General features: G+C 44.4%; 1 protein-coding gene across 1 annotated transcript in view; it reads left to right on the top strand.

Moving 5' to 3' along the window:
• The first annotated feature begins 666 nt into the window (after window positions 1-666).
• The window catches only part of LOC126188143 (UDP-glucosyltransferase 2-like), a 177,411-nt gene continuing 158,244 nt past the window's right edge, over window positions 667-19,833 (top strand). The window contains exon 1 of the mRNA XM_049929639.1: window positions 667-795. The gene's annotated coding sequence lies outside the window, so the exon portion shown is untranslated. The remainder of the gene's footprint in view (window positions 796-19,833) is intronic.

Genomic DNA, 19,833 nt, shown 5'->3' with positions numbered 1-19,833 from the left:
TCAAGTGATTCACATCCCAAAGCAAATCTGTAACTCAACCATCTTTGTGGCGTACTTATAATTATGTTCAAATGGTTCAGAGCATCATGGGACTTAACTTCTGAGGTCATCAGTCCCCCTAGACTTTAGAACTACTTAAACCTAACTAACCTAAGGACATCACACACATATATGCCCGAGGCAGGATTGGAACCTGCGACGTAGCGGTCGCGCGGTCCCAGACTGTAGCGCCTCGAACCGCTCGGTCACCCCAGCCGGCAATAATTATGTATTACTTATATTTTAGGATAACTAATGAGTAAAAAACGCAGCATGAAAGCATGAAAGCCGTCTGACGAAGAATCGTAATGATTCGAAACCGGTAACGGTATCCTTTGAATAAAGTAACTTAAATTTGTGGCCGGTTGGTGTGTCAACACCATCAACCGTGTAAATAGTTTCAAAAAGTCGATCGCACCGCTGGGGACCTCTCCTTGGGACTGCAGTCGGTCACAGCGTTTGTACGACATTGTCCGGCCGGTCGGCTGATAACTTGGTGCTGGTGTTAAGTGCCGTAAAATTCCTTCTTCCCTAAACCAAGAACTCGGCGCTGACGGAAAAGGCGTACGACGCGACGCCCGATCTCCGTTGGCAAGGCGGTAGTACTGGACGCGTCCGCAGAGCGGCGCCAGCTCCGCGAGGCCAGTGTGAAAGATGTTACTTTCCCGTCGAGACTCACCGGCGACGTATCAGTGCGGATTCGGACTGTGTACTGAGAAGGCTGTGAGGTAGCAGAGGCAGCAGACCGCGACCAAGGTGAGCAAGCAACGGAGGCTTGGCGCGTTGCGCCCCAGTACGTGCACAAGTCAAGGTTTACGAGTTTGCAAGACTCTCCTTTTTGAACATGGTGGACGCGTTGCACCACGAAGTAATTAGGCTGGCTTCTGGGACCTCTAGAGCCGGCCAGAGTGGCCGTGCGGTTCTAGGCGCTACATTCTGGAGCCGCGTGACCGCTACGGTCGAAGGTTCGAATCCTGCTTCGGGCATGGATGTGTGTGATGTCCTTAGGTTAGTTAGGTTTAAGTAGTTCTAAGTTCTAGGGGACTTATGACCACAGCAGTTAAGTCCCTTAGTGCTCAGAGCCATTTGAACCATTTTTTTTTGGGACCTCTAGAACCATCCCCATACTGAGCCTATGCGGTGAGGTTGGTGAGACGCTAGGCGGCGACTTCTCATGGTACGGCAGATCTACACCTTTATGACTATGCAATTCGCACTTAAGTGCCTGGAGCCATTTTCACACTATTTCTCTAAAATTCCAAGATCGAGCTTCGCGCGGAAAGTATGTACTTAAGTGAAACTTCCTGGCAGATTAAAACTGTGTGCCCGACCGAGACTCGAACTCGGGACCTTTGCCTTTCGCGGGCAAGTGCTCTACCATCTGAGCTACCGAAGCACGACTCACGCCCGGTACTCACAGCTTTACTTCTGCCAGTATCTCGTCTCCTACCTTCCAATGTACTTAAATGTTTCCGTGCGACCTCTAATTTATTTTATTAGTATGATTATTTCTCCCTATGTTAAGTGGGCGTCAACAAAATATTTTCGCATTTATATAAGAAAGGAGCTGACGGAAATTTCGTGAAAGTATCTCGCCGCAACGAGAAACGGACTGACAGCCTAACTCGCACATCATATCCGTGATAATCTTTCCCTCGTTTCGCGACAACACAAAACGAGCTTCCCTTATTTGAACTTACTCGGTGTCCTCCGTGTAAGGCTCCCTTACCGCGCAGTAATACTCCAGAAGAGGACCGACAGATTTAGTCTATTTAGTGGATTTGTTGCATCTTCTAAGTTTTCTGCCAATAAGTCTTGGTATGTCTTCTCCACAACACAAATGTGATCGTTCTAATTTAACTTACTCGTAATTCTAGGTATTTAATTGCATTAACAACCTTCAGGTTTGTGATTTATCGTGTACCATAGTTATGAGGACGACCTCTCACTTTCCATTAGACAACTGCCTCTTTTCGCACCATACAGATGTGTAAATCATTTTGCAATTGGGTTTGATCTTCTGTTGCCTTCTGAAGACGATATCGTCTCCCACGCCTGTGTACCATATCGTTGCTCGCCCATTGAAAGTAAGCGGTAGCAACGAAGCCCTGAGACTTGCGCAAAGGACTGCCTTTCAGAGACGAATGTGGCTGGTTTCTAAGTTTTGTATCTAAGTTGGAGAATATCTGCGCCTTGATTCCTAACGAGGTCGGGAATTAGAAATCTGACCGTTTTTAAGAAAGTTTTCACTCCATTTTATCACAATAAATTAGATAGGCATCGCGGTTTCAAAATAGTGTACACCGATGTCTAAAGCAAGAGGTTCCCCTTAGCGGTTCAGCCGTGTTCCTCTACTGTACCATCAGGATTAGACTTGCTAGTGAATAAGACATATTTACCGTATGTACATAGTCTCACAGGAGCTATAGTAGATGTTAAGTCTTTAAAGAAAAATGTTTCTCATCTGCTTCTTTGCTCTGATGGCACTGCAGCGAATGTACTCAGCGGAGAGAATGACGCACAATATAATGGACATCTTTCCTCAACAGGAAGGAAAACATGCATAATTCTGCTGTATACCGGGGCACATGGGAATCTGAGGAAACGAGTAAGCAGCCAAGGTGGTCCGCAAGAAACATGAGAATGTCATTCCTCTGCACGCTGCGACTTCTTTTAAGAGAACCGTACTACTGCAGGAAGAATGGGTGGCCACGAGAGATAATTAACTGCAGTCGGTAAAGTTGAATATCCGTGTATTATATTACTCCGGTGCGGTGAAGTAAATTTAACCTGCTTCCGATAAGCATAAGATGGATTCAGACTCGGCAGTAAGTGGTGCCTACGACGTACAAATCACTATGCGCCACTGAAGTGTGCATTTTATATTGTGATACGAGGACAAACAAATGTAACTAGTGCTGGCTCACCCTTTTTATTACAGTGCTCAGCCAGCCACAGCTGCTGCTGTAAAGTTTTCATTATTTCCACAAAATTTATCAAGTTTTAGAACTGACGATATGATTTTCGCTCGCGCGTGGACGAATGTCTGGGAAGGGCAGGGGTTACTAGCGAGCACAATTCTTTTAACATTTTTGTCTAATTACTGCTGTAGTTCTATTACATGTTTTGTCCCCACAGGTCTCAGACTTGATTAGCGGTGTTTATCTCGCTGACGTGCTTCTATACCAACACAATAATATACAGGAAGTAATAGCCATACGTGAATTGCTTCAATCACCGTAACGCGTATTCCACAATGTAACCCGAAGTGTCGCTTAGCTTGTTACGTAGGTGAATTTTCTTTTTTGAGATCCTCTTAGGCTTAACTTAATGTAAAGTATGATTTACTTTTGAAGAAGCTAATTAAAACTATCATCTGCACTGCCATTCATTCGCTTGGTCTACCTAGCAAAAGAGGAAATAAACATTAGCTCTTACCACAGATACACAAAATAGCCAGAAAGTTTGAAAAGCTTGTAAGGGCGTTGTAATATAGATTGTGCTGCGAAGTAAAGAAAAACAGCTTGTACAGTTTGAGTTAATTAGAACTGAAGTTAGCCAGTCAGGCAGTTGTGCCTGCAAACTGAAGCGGCCCACCAGATAGGACTACCGTCAGTTATTCTCATAGTGTAGGCGGCAGCGCACGAGACTGATCAGCCTTTGGCTTGGGTTCGTACATTGGCAAAGGAAACGCCGAATTTGCAGTGGGATTCATTATTATAGAAACAGCGAAACTAATTCTTACCCTTCGATTCTTATCACTTTCAACAGATTATTAACAACAAAACAGCTATTTTAGTTGTTCGGTAGTAATATTTTTCCATATTAGGCACTGATATATTCATTCAGTAATAGCCAATCAGGGCAGTTTGGTTTTCGAATTTTTGAGCTTAGGGTATTAATTGCTGTCAACCAGCGCCCCTAGAAGTTACACGACGTCTTTTTTTCTTTTTTTTTTAGTAGTCTGCACCACCGAAAGTAGTAGAGTGACTAACACTCAACAATGGATTCATTGCGTACGACCAAATTTTCCTCTGGTCATTGTAATTTTTTCTACATTTTCCCTAACTTAATGTGAATGCTAAAATGCTCCCATTTACCAGAACAAGCTGGATAATTTTAACATCCTCAAGAGCCAGTATTGTCTGTATGGGTGTACGTTGAGGGAGCATTAAATCCTAAGAAACTCTTCGTTACCTCTTTGATTTTTCCACAGTTGATATTCGTGGCGGAACTCTAAAACTGCACTAATTGTCCTTAATTGTGCCGTATTTTGTGTTTAAAGTACTGTAATGCGATAACTGAAATATTCTTAGCAACTAGTTGCTATAGTTTGCACTAAGAACTAGTATCTATGTTGATCAGCACTTACTGTTCTACTACCGGTAGTATATAAACGGGCCTTGCTTTTTGAGCATCAGTTCGAAGGTCGGCATTGCAAAGAACTAAATACACGATATTTCAAACCAATTCGTAGATTTACCCTCACTTTGGACTGTCATGAACAAAGGCAACAAGCTCTCTTTACTTCGTGTATGCAATCCTCTTTGGATTGTGATGGCCCACATGTCACAGTATCAGCTTAAGCAAATAGCGAACGTTACCCAATACTGAAGATCGTTCCTATGTAGCCATGTCCGTTGCCACAAAGATCCACAATTTGCCAGAATGCTTTAACGTAGTTTCATGATTTGTGAAAATATTGTGAATAAAGCAACTGATACACGATAGTTGTTCGATTTGGTAAAAAGGGAATTCAATTAGACCTGTAACGTCCCGTCGATCTCTTAAATTACGAGAAAATCAAGCTAACAATAAAAACACGGATGACAAATGTGTTGCTGTAGCTCCCGATTAATAAAATACCTCAGTGCCTGCAGAATTCACACGCGACGCCCAAGCGGGGAAGGAGCCGTAGAGAGTTGGGTAAACACTCAGAGCGCAACGAATCTGACCTGTCATCGCACGATTCTAGGAAAAGAGCCAGATAAAACTGGACTGTGCACTTTGACTCACAATGAAACGCGATAGTTCAGATAAGAGAGAAAAGATAGCATTTCCTCATCCCAGAATAAACGGTTAATCAGTGAAACCAGTGACAGATGCCCAACACCCGGCCCATGTCTATCGATTATACTACAGATTATTATTCAATCCAAACAGCAGAGAGCGCCGAATGTCAAGCGAGAATAATCTCAGATCAGTGACCATCTTACGAAAAACTCTGCGCTTCTAGCTTAGAAGACCACGGGAGCAATGTGTTTTTAAGACAAGCGGTACCTCCCTTTATTACATAGCTCCATAAAATGTCAATACACGAGTCGTTTTCAGATTTAGTTGGACGTAAAATTTCAGTGATAGTTAGCTTCACGAGTTAGAAGTTCAAAAATGGTTCAAATGGCTCTGAGCACTATGGGACTCAACTGCTGAGGTCATTAGTCCCCTATAACTTAGAACTAGTTAAACCTAACTAACCTAAGGACATCACAAACATCCATGCCCGAGGCAGGATTCGAACCTGCGACCGTAGCGGTCTTGCGGTTCCAGACTGCAGCGCCTTTAACCGCACGGCCACTTCGGTCGGCGAGTTAGAAGTACTGAGTACAATATTGTCGGCTGGTTAAGGATGACAGCGGCTGTGAAGTTGACCATACTGGTCGGTGTGATTCTACCTATGTGTTGACCGCCTCGCTCCAAACACTAAGTGTTAACTTCAGAGTAGACTTAGTGATAAGAAAAGCAATTATCTATCCAGAGACTTGCTTGCACTTGCCAGTGTATTTCTAAATAGTCAGAATGTAGGCACATGTTCTTAATTTACTCACATGTCAGCGTTAACTAGTTCGACGATGAGTCCGAGACACTAAATAGCTTGGCATTTTTGACATTCACCAAAGTTTGCCAAAGATGAAACATTGTTCCAGGAAAGACTGAGGCTCGAAATCTAAAATTTCAACTCTTGCAAGCTTCCACTCAGATTATACACATTGTGTTGCAATTGTAATTCGAGGCAGTCACAAGTAGACACGGGTAGTTTAAAAACTGTGGCAAGTACCCCAGCGCCTGGCCCATGTCTATCCATTATACAGCTTGATTATTATTCATTTCTACCCAAATAGGAGGGCGCGCTGCAAATTAATGCCTCCGAAATCTTTATGTGAAAACTCTTAGAGCTTTTAAATAAAACACGATTAGCATTCGATATCTTTATTCTTGTCTAAATATTTATTTCTCAACCTAGTCATTCTGCCGTCGAATACATTCTCTAAACGAGGCACCAGTTTCTTGACACCGTCACTATAGTCTTTGATTTTGATGGAGCCACAACCTCACCTCTGTTTGCGCCGCTCGTGGTGTCTGGCATTGTCGTGCTGAAGTAGAGCTCCATGCGTGGAAGGACTACTGGAATTCGAAACTAAGTTACAGCACGCTGTTTCTCGCACACAGATGCGTTGCACGCTACAATTCGGAGCCGTCTAGTGGCAGTGGGATAAAATTACGGAAATATGTAGATATGAAGAATAGAGATGTAAAACGTTAATGTTTTATTTAAAAAGGCGTGTTTCCACATAAATTCGGAGGCATTACTTTTCAGCACGCCCTCGTGGATAACGAATCCACAGGCTTTATAGGCAAACTCTACCCCCCACCCCCCAGTGATTAATCTGGATAATTTGCTCTCCACTTTAAGAATGAGTTTTTCACGCTTCTCGGTGCTTATGATGCCAGATCTTCTGAACTGATTCTTATAATTTTGCAAATATATTCAATCATATATGTGGATACTGCTGCAAATTGTGTTGCAGTCAGTCATTAGTAAAGAAGTGATAAATTAAAAAGTAATTCCCGAAGCGGCTATTTTGCTGCAAGAACAGTGAAAATGCAGTAAGCGATGAACTTCATTTTACGTGAGGTGGGGGCAGTGAGAAACACTGTATACATCTTGAGGCAGAGTAATTCATTGCTGACGGACTATATTCACCCAGTATTTGGAGTGAGAGTGTGTAGTGACTTGTAAAAACAAAAAACTTTATACACAATTTCAAATATTTAAGAAACTCTGCCGCTGATACACCTCCGCCGCCCTCCCCACAACGATAAAATGAAAGGTAGTCGCTTACCTTGGACAGAGTTAGCTGTTAAGTAATATAGATGACTCAGATGAACAAAATAGGTGAATATACAGTTTATTAGGCAAGCATTTCAACCCTGAAAGTTAGCGCTTATCACCATTGTTACAATAACATTTTCGCTTTGATTAGTGATTCTGGCGCACTTAACCCGAAAACCACAAAATTTGAGATGAAGCGTCGTATATGACAACGTTTATCAAACATGCACGCTAATAAATTTTAACCACTTCAGTGTGGGCGTCCGCAGAGGTTTTTACAGGAAGGTGGCAGACTCTAAAATTGTCATTTGATATAAGTGAATCGGTTAGTTTTGAGACACGTCATGCCACAAAAACTAAATCTGCTTGGGTTTAGGTCAGCGCGAAACCCAGGAGACCATTCATTTTACCGAGTGAGGTGGCGCTGTGGTTAGCACACTGGACTCGCATTCGGGAGGACGACGGTTCAATCCCGTCTCCAGCCATCCTGATTTAGGTTTTCCTTGATTTCCCTAAATCGTTTCAGGCAAATGCCGGGATGGTTCCTTTGAAAGGGCACGGCTGATTTCCTTCCCCATCCTTCCCTAACCCGAGCTTGCGCTCCGTCTCTAATGACCTCGTTGTCGACGGGACGTTAACCTAACCTAACCATTCATTTTCCATGACGTTTGAGACAGCCAAATGTTCAGCTACCCAGCAATCGCCAGAGCCATAGTAGTCTCACACAGTGATCAGCCATGTAATGCTCCAATTATATAAAGGAGAGGTAATCACAGCGAATCACTTCTAGAAGTGTGAGTAAATTCCGTAATGAATAAAAATTGCGCGCTCCAGATTCCATGGGGGAGGGGGAGAACGAGGACGGAGGTCGGGGTAGGCAAGTGGTGTAACCTCCCCTTGCGGATGCTTCTGCCCTTGAGCCACTTCTAACTCGGACACGACTGTTTTAATAACCCCTTATTACTTACCCTTTCTGTGTATTACTAGTTATTATTCTGCCTCATTACGTTTCTTCTCAATACCTACCGCAGACATAAATTTCGTATTTTACGTTGAACAATATTCCACATAACACCGTCTCTCAAAATTCCAACTGCCTCCTAGACTGCGGTATCCCGTTCACTACATAAAAAAGCTCCGGCTGTCTACTGACTTCATGGTGACCGCACAGTCGAAACAAAAAATTCATATTTTCTGCACCACAATCAACGTCTGCCAAAGAACCTGGCCGTGACAGGTATGGTGGGCTTATACTTTTAATCGGGGGGCCACGCGGCCGCGGCTCGTAAAGCCAAGGAACAGTCGCGTCTGGTGTGGATGTCAAACCACGCCGCTCTGCGCGACAAGGAACCGATTCCGCGCAGTGTCGGTACATGAAAGGTAATGATTCCTCGTGCGCGCTCTGTTAGGACGACCTTTCCATTTTTATCGACGAGGGCGCACGCCGGAACACTGCTACGCAGCCACGAACACTTCGCTCCGTTCTCCATTGTTCTGCCCTGTTCAGAGTCGCTCAGCGCGTTCGTGAGAAGCCTTTCGCGTTCGTCGGTTGTGGACGCGGCTTTACACACTGGGCCTCCAAAATATCACTAAAATGTGTATTGCATGTGCAGTAGAGCCAATTTACTTACTTCCAATAGCGAACAATAACTCTGAGGAGTCATAGTACACAATTATGCCCAAGTACACGTGTGACAACTATTTGGTACTGTGAAGACATGTTCAGACATGCCTTTTGTGCATCAGACGGCTTCCAGAATCTGTGATAGTTACCAGTAGCGTAGCTACATAGTTTGGCACGCAGTGCAGTTTCGGCACCCCCACTAACACTACCTCAAAAAAAAAAAAAAACATTCTCTTTGGGGTGCTTTATTAAGAAAAGCATATTTTGTAAACAGTTTTTATGAATGGAGACAAATCAGTAAAACGCATTTTTATAAATACAGACTTATTATTGAGGTTGTACAAATAGCCAAAGATCTTAGTGATAGGCGACTTTAATAACATGTACCTTAGAATCTGTTCCTATTAACTAGTCCTATTGTAAATAATGAATTGCGTCATCGAAATAGATATCCGTAGCTACACTGTCTTTGAATGACAACTGGCAAACTAGTTGTTCTTCACTCAGTGGACAAGAGGTAATTCTTAATTAGTTTGAAAAACTCCTCTGACGACGCTAACGAAACACAGAGAAAAATCTTAACGTCAAAATGACGTTAATATTTGAAAAATTCATATTCAGCCACGATCTTTAAGAACGTTAAAGATGTCCAAACAGAAGACTCTTATTTTGGAAATGGGAGCTGACAAATTATCTTAGGCGTAGAATTTCTGAGTGAATATCAGCTTCAGAAAATCTATAATGGCGAACCAAACTTTTTACAATCGTGGAAAGTTCCGTTTCTAAAGTCTTAAGACTTCTCGCTTCCAAAACAAAGCGATCTTATACGTTCCACGGTTCCGCAACGTGAATAGACTTCTTGTAGAAATTAGTCACACGCGCTCTTGACACTGACTTCAGTTTTTGTGCAAAGTCGGTATTGCAAGGATAATTGAAACCACTGTCTTTAATACTGTATGAATATATTGGTTTACATATTTTAGCAATGTGCATATACGAACATAAGGCTCAGGCTCAGTGCAGCCCTTCCGCTCCTGTGAAGTGAAGTGTAGGAAAAGAAACGACGAAAACATACTGCCTCAAGAAATAAAACAACCAGCTTGTGCCAGAAACAAGCATTGATATAAATAAAAATACATAGTGTCTGATTGCTGTATTTCCTAACGTAATATAGTCCACAGCCTTGGGAGTAAACAATCAGCAAAATAAATTAATAAATATTTTTCATTTCATACCACAGAAGCTAGCACGTTTCCACCCTCCTGGAGCTGGTACCTGCTGCAGACAGATCTAGATTCAGAGCGGGGTCAGCGAGACATACGGGCCGTGCAACGACTTCGTGACGTCACAGTAGTCGGCTTATCCGCCACACTTGGCGAACGCTCGGCTCCGTGCAGGGCCCAAGGGAAATGTTAACTGAAAGTGTACCCACTAAAGGTCTTAATTTTGTCGTGTGCTATCGAGAATTTGCATGCAGTTAAAAACGCAGTCAAGAATTACTAAATTCGTCCGAAATTGTTACTCTCCCAGTTGGAGACGGCTGCTGCCATTCGTAAGAGTACGCGCCGTGACCTGCCTTTTTCGTGGGCCTCAATTCATAGCACCGTGCAGAATAAAGTGTGCCTCATTCCTGCAAAGAATATCCCCCAGCCATCACATCAATTCCCGTGCCAAAGAAAAGGGCAAAGTCACGTCACTTTACCCTATCTTGGGGCTTCACTTGCTGCACTTTTTGAATTCTGTAAGAATCGAAGTATAAAATGCGTAACGATATCTTTTGAACTGTGGCCCAGGCGTGTAAAAATGTCTGTGACACAGCTCGAGCACTGGCTGCAGAATTTGAAGCATGTGCTGTATGGTCGGCTACACCTTTAGCAACTTCCTGTCATGGGAATGGACCGTTCCCCTCTCCCTATATCACCGCCTAATTCACCTGTTTCCTCAAATTTCTGTACCATATTCCTTAGCCATTTTACTAGTATGCGGTTTCTTTGCATCTATTTTTGTCGGCAATATTCCGGCAGTGTCGCGCTGCTATTACTGCCGTTGTGATAAACAACTTTAACCACCAGTGCACGGTTTTATTTCTCAATAGTCACTGTTCCACATAGAAAACTTAAACCTTCTTAACCCTTTTCACCAAAAATTGCTTCACGAGAGAAATCAACATGTGACGAACAGCATATTGACTTCGAAACAGGAATGCTTGCAGCACCATATTTTCACTTGGTGGCAGGAAATGGAACATTGGCCGACAGCGTGGTCATAGTGCATCCGATCTCCGTCAGTTTTTAACAGGGTCAAGGTTGTGAGGATAGATTAGAATCTATTCTATGTATGAATTAGATTAGATTTTAATCTCTTGTGGTTGAGTAGGTACCACGACGCCTCTGTGCTTGGATGAGTGTTGTATAGCGGCTTCTGCTATTAAAGAGACGCCGAATGCATGGGGATGAGCTTCCCTGTCTCGTAAAGAACGTGGAGTGTCTATACGCTCTATTTTTAGTTATCGGAATAACCAGACAAGTTTTACGAAACAAGAGATAACGGGAGAAAGGTTCCATTACAAACTCGAGATAATTCGTGGTGACCTTAAAAAGCATGCGATAAACAGTTTCGCTGTTTCTTTAAAGTTGCGTAGACGTACGTCAGTTTACCTTCAATAACTATCATCTAGCAGACGCGTGAAAGAAAGCATGAAGTATAGCGCAAGATACTTCGAAAACCTAAAGCACATATAAATGGAAATACGTACAGTACACCACAATTGCAAACCACTTCAGATTAATAGATTCACTACCCTACTGGCTTAAACCACTGGTAATCAGTAATAATAATTTGTAGAAAACTGACAAACTACCACAAAAAATCCAGTACAGTAGCTATAAGCATCCAAGATAAGCCGCACTTCTCACTTGAACAAATTATTTTTTGATGTTATAATGCCTAAAATTTTGCGTATTCGATGTTTCGAATAAACGTGCGATTTTAGTCCATAGATTCCGAACTGTACCCTAATTAATTTTCGTCTGAAGGATGCCACAAACTTTCTTGGACTAAACTTTACTGTTTCTCACGCTCCATATTTCGTGTGAGAACGTTGGTCGATTTGACCTAAGAAAACAAATTGATTTTCATTTCACCGATCGTGGTCAGAAGTGTGCACTTTCAGGAGATAAGATCGGCTATAGTGCGACCGCGCACGTAGTGGCGAACTGATTTGGAAACATGGGCCGTTTCCACTCAATGTCGGTTGGAGGAATCCACCGACATCGCAGCCATTGTGACCGCTGCCTAAGATGTTTCAGCATCCTTGGAACGCGGTAAATTTAATTATCCACCCAATAAAATCTGTGCAGGATACAGTGGCTGATGTGCAATGACCACTTTTCGTCTTAAGAGCTGGGCGAGTTCATTAGTTCGTACAGAAGGGGATACCGAAAGTGTTTCTTGCAGACCACGACTTGTGCCTTCTTAATGATGGCTCCCCCAACTATTTCAGTGCCGGTCATGATACCTTTTCTACCATTGAGCTTTCTCTTTCCTTCCCTTCCTACTCCATTAATTACACTAGTCGCTTCACAACGATCTTTGTGGTAGTGACCACTTTGCATTGATTCTCTCGCTCCCTTCCCGCTCCCTGATGGACAGGTTACCTCATTGGTCTTTCCAGCGCGCCGATTGGCCTCTATATACTGCACAGGTCGTTTTTTCTCCCTATTTGTTGGCTTGTATTGATGACGTCCTACGTGACGTGTCTGATGAGATTATTCGCTTTGCTAGCCTTGCTCATCTGGACCATTTCGCCGCCAGCAAATCCTGTGATGCAGTCCAGCCATTGCCATCCGTGATCGCCGTCGAGCTTTGCAACACCTTAAGAGGCACTCATTTGCTGTCAATCTTACTACCTTTAAACGTCTTCGTGCCAAATCCCGTGACTTAATCCAATGGAGCAAGTGGGTGTGTCGGGAACGCTTTGTTTCTTCCCTCAGTTCTACAGTCCCTATGTTATGGGTATATGCTACACTTCATTCTTTCCAAGGTTGCCGTCGGCAGCCTACCCTCCCGGATGACCTTGGCACAGACCTGTTGATTCTTGCAGAACATCTTGCGACCCATTTTGCAACAGCAACAGCATCAACCTCCTATCCGGCTGCTTTCCTTCCCCAGAAACAGTGGGCCAAACCTTCCACCTTATGTTTTACCCCTTGTCAGTCAGAATCTTACAACGATCCTTTTACTGATTGGGAACTTCTTTCTGCACTTTCTTCTCATGATACGACCCTTGGCCCAGACTCCACTCAAAATCAATTGCTACAACATATCAGTGCTCCACAATATTTTCTCTGGGTGCTTAACTGTATTTGGCTCTAGGATGACTTCCCTTCTCAATGGTGGGGTAGCATCGTGGTTCCCCTCCTTAAGCCTGGTAAGAACCCCTGTTTGTCTAAAGCTATCAGCCAATTAGTCTGACAAACGTTACTTAAATGTATGGTAGCAAATTGGCTCAATTGGGTCCTTGAATCTCGGGATCTATTGTCCACTTGCCAGTGTGGCTTCCGAGAGGAATGGTCTCTGATCGATCATTTACTTCGCTTGGAATCCGCAATTTGGCAGGCTTTTTCCCAATGCTGCCATTTGGTTGCAGTATTTTTCGACCTTCGCAAGGCCTGTGACATGGCTTGGCACCATCACACTTCATGAGTGGGGTACTCAGGGCCCACTCCAGATTTTTATCATGTTCCATCGGTCACTCAGGGTTCAGGTTGGTACTGTTTTTAGTTCTCCATGGACCCAGGAGAATGGCATCCCACAGGGTTCCATATTGAATGTACTTCTTTTCGTCATTGCTATAGATGGACTTGTGGCCTCGGTCGGTCCTTTGGTCGCCCCTGCTCTATATGTAGAAGATTTCTGCATTTGGGTTAGTTCCTCTTCGATGGCCTCTGCAGAGCGGCAGCTCCAGGGTGCTATATGGTGTGCGTCTGCATGGGACCTCTCTCACAGGTTTAAAGTCTTTCCTTTAAAATCACAGGTGGTCCACTTCTGTTGCTTTACTAGGGTCCACCCCGGACCGGAGCTCTACCTCGATGCACAAAGATTGCCTGTGGTCCCACAGTTCCGTTTCCTGGGTCTTCTTTTCGATAACAATCTCACTTGGTTGCCTCATATCAGACTTCTGAAGATAGGATGTTTCCCTAAACTCAATGTCCTTCGCTTCCTTGCCCACACCTCTTGGGGTGCACATCATTCCACACTTCTCTGCCTTTATCGGGCTTTAGTGCTGTCTTGCTTGAACTATTGTTGTCAAGTTTATGGTTTGGCTGCTCCTTCCACACTGTCCCTCCTGGATCCAGTCCACCATTGTGGTATCCATTTGGTCACCGGTGCCTTGCCTACTAGCCCTGTTGATAGTCTCCTGGTTGAAGCTGGGATTCCCCCCACCCCCCTTTCTATTTGGTAGTCCCAGCTTCTGGTTTCTTATGCAATCACTGTCCGTTCCTCTCCCACTCATCCTTCCTACTCCATCCTGTTCTCAGACCAAGGGTGACAGCCACCTGATTCCCACTCTTCGGCAGGTTTATGGGTTGGGCTCCGCCTTGCGTCTCTTTGCCATGGTTTTCAGCTTCCTTCTTTGTCCTGCCTCCCACGTTCCCTCCCCAAAACCCCTCCCTCCTTGGTTAGTTCCTCAGCCCCGGATTCGGATGGATCTCTGCCGAGGTCCAAAAGATTCTGTTCCAACGATAGTGTTCCGTTGTTTTCTCTGCCGAATTTTGTGGGAGTTTTGGGATGCTGTTTTTTACGATGATTGCTCTAAATTTGCTGATCATGTGGGATATGCCTTCACGTCCTCTGTTGGCATGGAAAATCATCTCCTGCCATCTGCATGTGGGGTGTTTACTGCGGAATTTATGGCAATTTCCCAGGCTCTTACCTTCATTAAACAGTCCCAACTAAACTGTGTTTAGTTATGTACGAACTCGATGAGTGGCCTTCAGGCTACTGATCGGTGTCTTTCCCACCATCCCTTGGTCTCGGCCATCAATGATCATCTCGCTGATCATCATGCTGCTTGGTCTGTTGATTTCCTTTGGGTCACTGGCCATGTGGGTATCCCAGGTAGTGAGTTTGCTGATCACAAGCGAAAGTTAAATTAATCTCAGCCATGGAAAATTCTTCCATCAGTGCCACAGTTCATTGTTGTTTCTCGGTCGGATGAAGGTGAAGACCTCTCCAGTCAACCCTTTCATTATTCAGAAGGGTGTCGACGCAATTACAGGTCCTGTAGTCTTGTTCCTGATTACGAAATGGCACCTTGTTCTTAGAAACAGTCAGTGCCCTCCAGGCACAAAAATTGCTATGAACTCCACTGCTACACACCGTCCCTGTCTGGGTGGAAGCGCACTGCACTTTAAATTCATCATGCTACCTCGACGGATTGTCAGACAAGGAAATTCAAAACTACCTGTCTGACCAGGGCATAACGGCTGTTCATTGAGTCATGAAAGGGGTTGACAAGGACTTGGTTCCAACCCTTACTATCTTCTTGACAATTCAGAGTTAAACTATGCCTCCAGCAGGTAAATATAGAATTGTCCTTGCATCTCCTTGACCTACTAAGGAGGCAGCCACGCAGACTTGTGATCTCACCTTTAGTGCCATGTCGTCAGATCGGCCAGAACAAAGATCGCCCGTTCAACCTCCCCACTATCACCTGCTCTCTTTATGGCTCCCCCTTAATGGCTTCTGCTAAACCACGAGCCCCATAATCGGACACCCGGACTTCCAAAAAAGAGCCTACTCGCGAAAATTTTTTACATACCCCGACAACACCACTATCGATTCCTCCCTCATCTCAACGTCCTGTTTCCAAGAAGGCTCATAAGAAACAAAGCCGCGCGAGATTAGCCGAGCGGTCTAAGACGCTGCAGTCATGGACTGTACGGCTGGTCCTGGCAGAGGTTAGAGTTCTCCCTCTGGCTTGAGTGTGTGTGTGTGTGTGTGTGTGTGTGTGTGTGTGTGTGTGTGTGTGTGTGTGTGTGTGTGTTTGTCCTTAGGATAATTTAGGTTAAGTAGTGTGTAAGCTTAGGGACTGATGACCTTAGCAGTTAAGTCCCATAAGATTTCACACACATTTGAACAGTTTTTGAACAAGAAACAGTTCCTCTCCTTCTCCGCCACGGCATGTCTAATCTACAGCGCCACCTAGCGGTAACTGCCCTCGACTGTCTTCCATGTCGCCAAGGCGCACTGCTGGCGCTTGATCTACTGGCCAATCGCCGGTGGCAGGAGCTGCCCCTAAACAACCTATGGGTCAGGATCTTCTGTCTTTGGCAGAATGCCACACTGTTAGCCACCGGCTCTCAGCAGTAGTAGAGTTAAGATCAACTGTGGTGAGATTGTTCCCTTTGCTGTCCACCCTATGTCAGTTATCCATTGGAATATCTGTGGCATTAGAGCCAATCAGGGTGAACTGTCGAGCCTCTTAAGATCCTACTCGCCGGTCATCTTCTGTCTTTAGGAAACAAAGCTGCGTCCCCAAGATCGCTTTGTTTCCCTCATTTTCAGATAGTTCAATTTGATCTCCCTTCTGTTGATGGCACTCCAGCACATGGGAGACTCATGATTCTTCTCATCACCCAATCTCCTTAAACAGTTCCTGCCAAGCTGTTGCTGTCTGTCTTTCCCTTTCTGGATACACCTCTCTTTGTACTGTATACATTCCATCGTCCACACCGATGACAGAGCTGATCTCCTTCATCTCCTTGGTCAGCTCCCGCTCTCCCTACTTGCTGGTTGGGGCCTTAAATGCCCATCACCCACTTTAGGATTTCCATGTCCTCGTCTGCGAGGCTCCCTATTGATTGACATCTTCCACCAAGTGGATCTTGTTTGCCTCAACACTGGGAACCTAAATTTTTATCTGCCTCCGCGACGAATTTCTCATGTGGACCTTTCGGTCGGTACTGTTCAGCTAGCTCGGCGCTTTGAATGGTTCGCTCTTGCTCATACACACTCGAGTGACACATTTTCCATGTGTCCTTCAATTGCAGCCACAACTGCCATCTATGCGCCCGAGACGCTGGAAGTTTGCCCAAGCCGATTGGACACTTTTTTCGTCCCTAAGGACATTCGATGACCGTCACTTTCCTTGCGTCGACGATCAGGTCATTCATATTCCGTTTTTTAGTTTCCCCACTTTTTGAGTTTCGCTCCAATTGCTGCTGATTTCCAATTTTTTTTACCTTTCCCTAAGCCACACAGCAGGCGCTAATGTCCGTAGCAGTTTGCGCCCTAAAACCACAACAAAAAAGGAACACCGGGAGAAATGTATGATCAAACATACAGAGGATAGTAAAGCTGGCAGGTTGCGGTGTTACTGACCACGAACGGCATCTTTGCAATGTCATCAATAAGATGGAAGTGTCAGTTATTGTTAAATATTGTTGCTCATTGTGGGTGCTTCTGTAAGCAATGGAACAGAAGTGTTCGGTGTTTCGAGGCCCTGATCGAAGATTTATACCGCATACAGACAAAGCAGAAAAACATCCACTAAGTAACAAAGCGGACGAAAATGTGTTGAGTGATAGGGACAGACCTTTAGAGATTGTGGCGAAAAATAAGACGACAGCTGCAAAAGTCATTGCAGAAGCGAATCGCACTCGCGAACCCTGACAGCATCAAAACACGAAGTGACCTCCAAACGCTGGGAATTCCAGGAGGAGCTGGAATGCCAAACTAATCTCCAGTGAAGTATATGCCCGTAGTGGGAATACGTAGTGCCAAAGCCACAGAACCTTCAATATTGGGAAATGGAAGAAAGAAATTTGGTCGGAGGAGTCCTGTTTCACAGGTTTCCCAACTCCTGGCCAGTCTTACGTCTCAAGAGACAAACGTGGCGAAGTCGGTGATTCGGGCAGCAATATCGTGAGATTCTATGAACTCCATGGTGACTCTGTATGGTCGCATTACTACGAAGGATTGTGACTATTTTGGCTGATCAGGTCCATCCTATGGTACAGTGTTCCTCAGTGGGTATTCTGTGGTCCAGGATAAGACTCCTGTTCACACAGCTCGCATCGTCCAGTTTTGTGACCAATGGGATGAATTTTCGCGTCACCCCATCTCCCTTGGCCACAAAGTCACCAGATCTCAATGTTTCTGATCCTTTGTGGTCTGCTTTGAAGACAAGGATGCGTGCCCGCTATCCACCCAAATCATCGTTATCTGGTCTTCACACCATTTTGCAGGAAGAATGGATAAGGGTTCTTTATCCTGTTTTTATTCATTCTGAGACTACTGGGAGCTGTTCTGAATGTCAAGTGGATTTCTACTATGTATTAGGCATGGTAATACAGGGTGTCCCACTCAAGCCTCCCCGATTTCAAGGACCCAGGAGAGAACCACAGTAGTTACGGCAATGAAAAATGTACTACATTGAAGAGCATCTCAAAGAATTTATATTCCTGCGTCAGAAGTGCCAAGTATCGTCGCCAGATGGCAGCATGGTCGCGTGAAGTGAAAATGGAGACTCCATAGCAGTGTGCGCAAGTAGTAGTGTGGTTTGCAGAAACAAAATCGCCGATTACTGTGCAAAGAAATTATCGTCGTGTGTATGAATGTAATCCACCTGATGTGAAAACACTTAAGGAATGGTATAGGAAGTTTCTGGCAATAGGACGTGTTCTGAAACATTCTGCCGGTGCACGTTATGGAGTTCCAGAAGAGACAGTGGAGGACATCAGACAAACGTTTCTCAGAAGCCCACATGAGTCAATTCGTCAAGCATCTAGGTAACCTGATGTACCTTGATCAACATTGCATAGTGCAGTTCACCAGCGTCTTCGTATGTGTGCTTACAAAGTGCAAATTCTGCAACATCTGACGCCAAACGACAAACCACGCCGACATTAATCTGCTGTGGGTATGCTGCAGCGTATTGATACGGATGCCAGTTTCCTGGAAAGACGTTTGTTCTCAGAAGAGGCAACCTTACAGCTGTCAGGAAGGGTTTATAGGCGTAATGTTCGAATGTGGAGTTTGCAGAATCTGCACGTTGTCATTGAATATGAATATGTTCGTGATAGCCCTAGATTAAACGTGTGGTGTGGGCTAATGCATGACAGGATTGTTGGACCCTTCTTTGCGGAACAAACAGTGAATGAATGGGTCGGTGTATCTGGACATGTTGGAGCAGTTTGCGTACCCTCAGATACAAGACCTGCAACCCATCATTTTTCAGCGAGATGGAGCACCGCCGCATTGGTAAACGGCTATTCTCAAGTTCCTGGATAGGAACTTTCCCAATCGTTGGATCGGACGCGCAGGATCCCATTGCCTGTCCACCATATTCACCCGACATTACGCCGCTTGATTTCTTTACGTGGGGACTCGTGAAGGACCGCGTGTATGCGACCAAAGTGGATGATATTCCAATAGTGCGACATCGTGTCAAATGCGATTGCAACAATGACAGGAAATGTTACAATGAACTTGCCAAGAACTTGAATATAGACTCGATATTCTTCATGCTACAGATGGTTCACATTTAGGGGTGTACTGATGATAAATTCTTTGAGATGCTCTACAATGTGGTGCATTTTTCATTGTCGTATCTACTGTGTTTTTTTTCCTGGGTCTTTGAAATCAAGGAGGTTTGAGTGGGACACCCTATATATTCTTTCTGGCGTATCCGTATTTTTGTCCACTCCCTATATTCCTTTGCTGACATTTGGTAACGTAGGGCAGACGTCTGCAGTACTTCTCGTGACGGCGGGATAGTGATTTGCAGCCCCAGCATCTCGTTACTGCTCGATAAAGTTCCACACATGTATCTAAAGTCTCCTTCGAAGTTCACCGGAAAAAAGTACATAGTTACGTTTCAACAATAAAGGCGGCTGTAAACTAAAAATTAACTGCGTACTGTAGCAATTGTTTAGTTCGGACGACTAATATTCTGATCACTTTGAGACGTAACTTGTTCTTCAAACGAAAATGTTTTTATGTAAAGCTACTGCAGGTTATTGCAGACAGAAGTTCGATGAAATATAAAGTCTAT

The sequence above is a fragment of the Schistocerca cancellata genome, chromosome 5, assembly GCF_023864275.1.
Source record: "Schistocerca cancellata isolate TAMUIC-IGC-003103 chromosome 5, iqSchCanc2.1, whole genome shotgun sequence".
Lineage (NCBI taxonomy): Eukaryota > Metazoa > Arthropoda > Insecta > Orthoptera > Acrididae > Schistocerca > Schistocerca cancellata.
Note: the sequence above shows the minus strand (reverse complement) of the source record. Positions and strands in the feature narration are given on the sequence as shown.